The sequence below is a fragment of the Pseudophryne corroboree genome, chromosome 2, assembly GCF_028390025.1.
Source record: "Pseudophryne corroboree isolate aPseCor3 chromosome 2, aPseCor3.hap2, whole genome shotgun sequence".
NCBI classification, from domain to species: domain Eukaryota; kingdom Metazoa; phylum Chordata; class Amphibia; order Anura; family Myobatrachidae; genus Pseudophryne; species Pseudophryne corroboree.
This window is the reverse complement of record NC_086445.1, coordinates 589,193,138-589,200,126: the sequence shown is the minus strand read 5'-3', so window position 1 is coordinate 589,200,126 and position 6,989 is coordinate 589,193,138.

The following is a 6,989-nucleotide window of genomic DNA, read 5'->3' as shown; positions in this document are numbered from 1 at the left end:
TCTACTGTTTCCCTCCCAGTGTATTTAATGGCCAACAAAGAACACAAACTCTTGTCTAGGCACGGTGAGAGACATAACAGTATCTGAAATTGGTGTTTGGGTTATTTCCCAAAACAAAATCATTTTGTTTTTGTTTTATTTGTTAATAATCAAGTGCAGGAATAAATTCTTTTTTTTTTTTTTAAACATAGTTTTTATTCGTTGGATCACAGAAAGCAGCAGAAACCAACATATAGCAGATACAACGTAGTACAGTACTAAAACAGTCTAGGAGTTGGTATATAAAGAGAAGACTAACAAGAACAAAAATGATCTGTTTTTGACCCATAAAGTGGGCAGTATAAGACAAAAAGCATGGCAGCTAGCTAAGAGGCCAACTGATGTAGATTAGAGAGTAAAAAAGAAGGAAGGAGAGAAAGAGAGGAAAGAGGAGAGTGAGAGATATATGGGGGGGGGGTTCCATTAGGTGTAGCACATGGTCTTACTAATTAAAAGGCGAGGGAGCATGTTGGGTGGACAACCATGGACTCCAAATTTTATCAAATGACTTAGAGGAGCAGTTTACGATACTAGTCATGTAGTCCATACGGTAGACGTACCAGATGCGGTCGATTATAGATTGCATGGAGGGCGGAGCGGGATATTTCCAGTCTGCGGCCAATTGACATGTCAGTGCAGAGACTATATGACGCAACAGTTTATTTTGAGATTTCAATAACATTGGCAGGTTTAAGGGGAGGAGAATATATTTAGGATCGTAAGGAACAGAAGTCTGCAATAAGCTAGAAATAAGATCAATCACGTCTTTCCACAGAGTCACTATTTTAGGGCATGACCACCATATATGAAGAAAGGAGCCCTCTGCGCCACATCCTCTCCAACATCTATCCGATGTATCCGGGTACATTCTGCTTAAACGAGTTGGTACATAATACCATCTATATAATAGTTTATAAACATTTTCTTTAATTCTAACGCATATGGAGCTAGAAGCTGCGTTATCCCAGACTTCAGACCATTCCTCATCATCTAAAGTTGAACCCAGATCCAATTCCCATGCTCTCTCATGAGGATCACGTTGAGAGGATGGTTCCCCATTGAGAGTGGTATATAAGAGAGAAATTAGGCCATTGGTAGAATGACGCCGGAGACATACTGACTCGAACGTAGTAAGGGGTCTGCTAGAGAGAACGTGGCTCATTGAGGAATGAAAGTGCCTAAGTTGCAAGAATTGATAAAAATGTCTGGAGGGGATATCCGTATCTTCCTGAATCTTGGAAAATTGAGGAAAACTAGAATCTTTGGTGATATCATTCAGGTACAATATACCTCTATCCTGCCAAGGGGCAAATAATGGCTTTTGTGTACCGGGGGGAAATCCAGGGTTATGTAGTATTGGTATGATGGGGGAGGGAGTTGGGGCCAAGCCAAATTTCCTATTGGCAAAGTCCCAAACCGTTAGTGAGCGGGAAACTATGGGGTGGGAGGACACATTTCGAGGGCGGCAGGATTTCGTGAGCCAGAGAAGAGAGAGTAGAGAGACCTAATTCAGCAGCTTCTATAGATACCCAGACCCTTCGAGACTCGGGGTTGCACCATTGTACACATTGTGAGAGTTGCGTAGCTAAATAATATCTTTTAAAATCCGGGATGCCCAGACCGCCACTACATGTGGGGCGCTGTAATAATTTTAGTCGAACTCGGGGACGCTTATTTGCCCAAATAAATTGCGATGTGTGAAACTGTAAGAATTTTAAAGGCAGATGGAGGGATAAAAATCGGTAGGGTTTGAAATAGATATAGTATCCGAGGGAGCACGTTCATCTTCACTGAGTTCACCCTACCTATCCATGAGATAAAGAGGTTGGACCAAGAAGACAGATCTGATTTAATTTGGTCTAAAAGTCTAGGGAAATTAGCTTGGTAAAGTTGATGATGGCTATGCGTTAAAAAAATGCCTAGGTATTTAATTTTTTGTTTGTGCCATTGAAAAGGAAAGGAATTTTCCAAATTGAGCCTAATCGGGCCAGGGATGTAAAAATTCAGCACTTCAGTTTTACTCGTGTTGATTTTATAACCGGAATGTTTGGAGTAGAGATCAATTTCAGAAAGAAGTGGTTGCAACGACTGAGTTGGGGATCCAAGGTATAAGAGAACATCGTCAGCATACAAAGCAATTTTATGTTCAGAAGGGCCCACCCGCACCCCAGCTATATCCGTATTAGCACGGATCCTAGCTACCAGAGGTTCCATTACCAAGGCAAACAGCAGGGGGGAGAGTGGGCATCCCTGTCTGGTGCCATTAGTGATTCCGAAAGTAGAGGAGGTGAGGCGATTGACCGAGACTGTGGCAGTAGGGGATCTATAAAGCGCCGAGACACCTTCCAAAAATTTGCCAGAGAAGCCCATCCTTCTGAGTACCGAGAAAGCGAAGGACCAAGATTTCCTATCAAAAGCTTTCTCGGCATCCAGTGCTAGTAACAATGATGGTAGCTTTTGTTTATCAATAGAATAAATCAAATCTATGGCTCTCCTGGTATTATCGGAGGCCTGACGGCCAGAGATAAAGCCCACTTGGTCTGGGTGTATCAACTGTGAGAGTAGGGGAGCCAAGCGGTTGGCCAAAATTTTTGCATAAATCTTAAGGTCAACATTCAGTAATGAGATCAGGCGATAATTGGAACATTGCGTGGGATCTCTCTCTGGTTTCGGAATCACCACGATGGCAGCTTGCACCGTTGCCGGCGCAAACGATGCTCCCTCTAGAACAGTATAAAAAAGCGAAGTGAGATAAGGGGCTAATTCCGTAGTGAATGTTTTGTAATATTGGGCGGTGAAGCCACCTGGGCCAGGCGCAGCTGACGACTGCATAGATTTGATAGCAGCAACCGTCTCCTCCAACGAGATATTCTCATTGAGAAGAGAAATCTGCCGCTTCGTCAGGCACGGTAAGGGGGTGTCCAATAAGTATGAACATACTCCCTCTGGACCGGCAGAGGAGAGATGAGGGACAGGGAGATTATACAAGGAGCTATAAAAGCTCCGGAATTCCTCTACCATCAGTTTAGGGTCATAAGTGAGCGCATTTAATGTATCGGAGTGCAGTTTTTCTATCATTCCAGTAGCTCGTTTACTTCTCAGCTTATTGGCTAAGAGGCTGTCTATTTTATCTGCTTTATCATAGAATTTTTGACCGAGCTTCTGTAGTATAGCTGCTGCTCTTCGTGACAAAAGAGTATTCAACTGCCCCTTGAGGTTGTCTATCTGGGACAGTAGAGGATCACTCGGGGCATTCTTGTGTTGAGCTAAGAGCGCAGAAATTTGAGATTCCAATGAGGAAATTTCCTGTGCTGCTTTCTTACGTATGGCTGAGGCCTTAGAAATAAAATGACCACGAATAGTGGCTTTGTGTGCCTCCCAAACAAGACTAGGAGAAACTTCCGGGGAGATATTCTCCTCAAAAAAATATTATGGGGTTGATTTGGTGTCTGAGAGAGTGGAGGGATGCGCAAGAAGGGTGTCGTCTAGGCGCCATTTGCGTGCCGTATTGGGGGTTCTGTAGTTTTCCAATCGAATATATACCGCTGCATGGTCTGTCCATGAACAGAGAGTGATGCCTGCATCAGAAATCAATGTCGTGAGTGATTGAGAAACATGGATCATATCTATACGAGAGTAGTGCTGGTGAGGTGCGGAAAAATGGGTGTAGTCCCTAGCAGTGGAATGTTTAAGACGCCAGGTGTCATATAGATTGAGTCTTGCAAGGGAGGATGTTAAAGTGAGAGAGGTTTCAGTTGGGGATGCGTCTTTCTTGCTCTTTGGGGGGTTGGATTTATCCAAGAGAGGATCAAGCACAGTATTAAAGTCCCCACCTAGAATAATATGGCCCTGCGCTACTCTAAGAATATGTAGAAAAAGTGTGTGGAAAAAACGTGATTGATCCTGATTAGGGGCGTATACTGACACGAGTGTGAGGATTTCTGTGCGAAGCGTGCCGATTACTATAGTATATCGGCCTTCAGGGTCAGCAATGGTAGTAGTATGTACAAATGGGATGTAACGGTGAATCAATATAGCAACCCCCCGTTTTTTACAGTCAGCAGAAGCAAAAAAAGTTTGGGTAAACTGTTTACCTTGAAGCCTAGAGTGTGTACCAGTGAAGTGGGTCTCCTGGAGGAAAACCACATCTGCCTTTTCTCTCCGACAGGCGGATAATGTCACTGTACGTTTCTTGGGAGAGTTAAGCCCGTTAACATTCACAGAAAACAATTTAAGCGCCATGTGATACCAAGGAATGGTAAAGAATCAATAGAAACCCATCCCGGGAAAGAAAAGAAGGAAAAAAAGGAACAGCAAGAAATCAGGAGTAGAGATGCAGACAAAGAGAAAGTAATAAAGGACCCATACGGGAAAAAGCCCTGAAACGGAGGGTCCCATTCAAGGACCGCTGCACAGTTATTAAACATTATACTCTAAACAACAAATAAAGGGAGCACGGGGGTAGCGGGAACAAAAAAAAACAAATGCAGAAGCCGGTCCTCCCGGACCGCGGTAGTGGAATCGGCAATGGCCGTAAATTCAGCAAGATAACTCAAAACATACAGTAAAAAGAAAAACGTACTGTGTCATAAAGAAGGGGGGGGAGGCGGCAAAAGAAGGGATGGGGGGGCAAAGGGGAATAAGGCGAAAAGGGCAAGCTCAACGTAATAACATAAAACTAAGCATAACACATAACAAACATTAAAGTTTGGTAAGCAATATCGGAACTAATAATCATTCGCAAGGGGAGAAGAAAAGAAAAAAAAAGACAACAGGGAGACCAGAGTCTCCACCCGTCAGCATAGAACATGGTACAGGGGGATACATCCCTAAAACAGTGAGAACTATCTGATTAGCTCTAAAAGTGTCCGCTAAGATCAAGGTGCCGTTGCGATGACTAGTTACCCTTGTCCATTCAGGGGGAGGAATCATGGGGCGTTTTGGCCCAGAGCAGGAGGCAGTCTCACCATCATCTAACGGGATAGGGAGGAGACCAAGTTTAGCCAACAAATCCTGACCCTGAGTCAAAGTTTTAACGGAGTGAGTGGAGTTGTTCGCTGTAACATAAAACGAAATCCCCATCTATAGCGAATTTGATGCTGTCTTAGTATCCTAGTAACTGGTTGGAGATCTCGTCGTTTTTGAATGGTAGACGGGGCCAGATCCTGAAAAACCTGCAGTTGCATATCTCGGAAATCGATAACTGGGGAGTCTCGAACCGACATGAGGATCCATTCCTTTGAGCAAAAATAATGTAGACGAACTATAACATCCCTGGGCGGTTGAAACGGAGCAGGCTTCGCCCGGAGCGCTCTATGAGCTCTATCACAAAGACAGTCGCCATCCGAGAGATCAGGCAATACGTGTTGAAAAAAGTCTTTCAAAAAGGATGGTAGAGCGGAGCTAAGAATTGACTCTGCCACGTTGCGTATGCGCAAATTATTGCGACGGGAGCGATTCTCTTGATCTTCTTGACGTTCTTTGAGATCCTCCCATCTCATCGTGAAGTCTAGAGAGTTCCGAATCAAGACGTTGCTGAGAGCGGCAGAGGTCATCCATCTTAGATTCAAGAGAGTCTGTACGAGTACCAAGGGCCGTAAGATCAGACTTGAAGTTGGCAATAGCCGTGGAGAGTTCTTGTTTAAAGGCAGATTGAACCCCCTCGAGTAAACTGGTCATAACTGCTTGGATCTGCAGATCTATACCCATCTCCGAAGAACAGGGGGAGGAAGGAGAGTCCGTAAGCAAAGCAGGCGGAGAGCCCTTAGATTTCGAGCCAAAAAAATTTGTGGGGGCCTGTGTTTTTCTTATTTTTTTGCGCCATTACGGAGGATTGATAGGGCAGACGGGGAATCACAAATGTAAAAGGAGACACAGATGTTGCTTGTAAGAAGTATGTTAAGTAGAAAATGGGAAAGGCATAAAGAAACCCACCGCGGTCCAGGTAGGACAATTTGTGCTACTAGGCGAGCATTCCGGGTAGATGAAGGGCAGTCAGTGCCCTAGGTAGTAGGCGGCTGCAGTGTCGCCCGTGAACTTGTTTCTCTACTGGCCAGGAGGAGCAAAAACTACGCAGTGTCAGAAGGGGGGAATAGGGATCAATGAACGCACCGCAATCTCCGTAGGGCAGTCAACAGATGGTGAGCATCGCCAAAGATGGGTGGTTGCAGTGTGGTCCAGGGGTCGTTTCCTTGCAGGTCAGAGGGAGCAAGGACCTTGTGGCACCAGGGGGGAGAAACAAGAGCCCCACTATTGAAACTGCAATATAGCTGTCAGCAAGCAGCACAGGGAGCCAGCAGCTGCAGTGTATGCCAGAGCTGTGCTCCTCTCAGGGCGGCTGGCAATGCAATGTGACCCAGAGACCTGCTGTCCCTTAAAGCAGCCGTCAGGCAGGGTGAAGCACCAGGAGCAAGCGGCAGCTATGTGGCTCCGGCGCTTGTCTCCCAGCCCGCCGAGGAGAGCAGGGACTATGCAGCGCTGGAGAGAGCGGCTATATCAGCGCTGAGATGATCCCGGCACCAGCGGCGATCCCTTCACCCCAGCAAACCTGCGGGCCCCGGCCGGGTTGTGATCCCGTATGATGTCGCGGGATCTCGTAGCTCCGTCCTCCCGTTCAGAAAAGACCGCCGCACTCACGGGCACCCGGGGCCTCATAGCAGAGACCACAGGGCCGGCGTCCACAGTGTTTCCTTGCAGTCGGGCACGGGCTTAGCAGCGGGGATCACGGTACCAGAGGGTCTCGTCGCCGGCGTCCGTGGCAGCAGCACCCCCGGTGGCAGGTAATAGAGGTCCCGGCCTGATGCCGGCGAACAGGCCGCAACCCGCAGGAGCCGGGAAATCGGCTCCCCGATTCCGCAGCTGGAGTCCACCAACACCAGAGGGGTCTAGTGTATATGAGCACAGTCGTGGGGGCCACAAAGCAGGGGCAATAAACTGTATAAAGGGGGGAT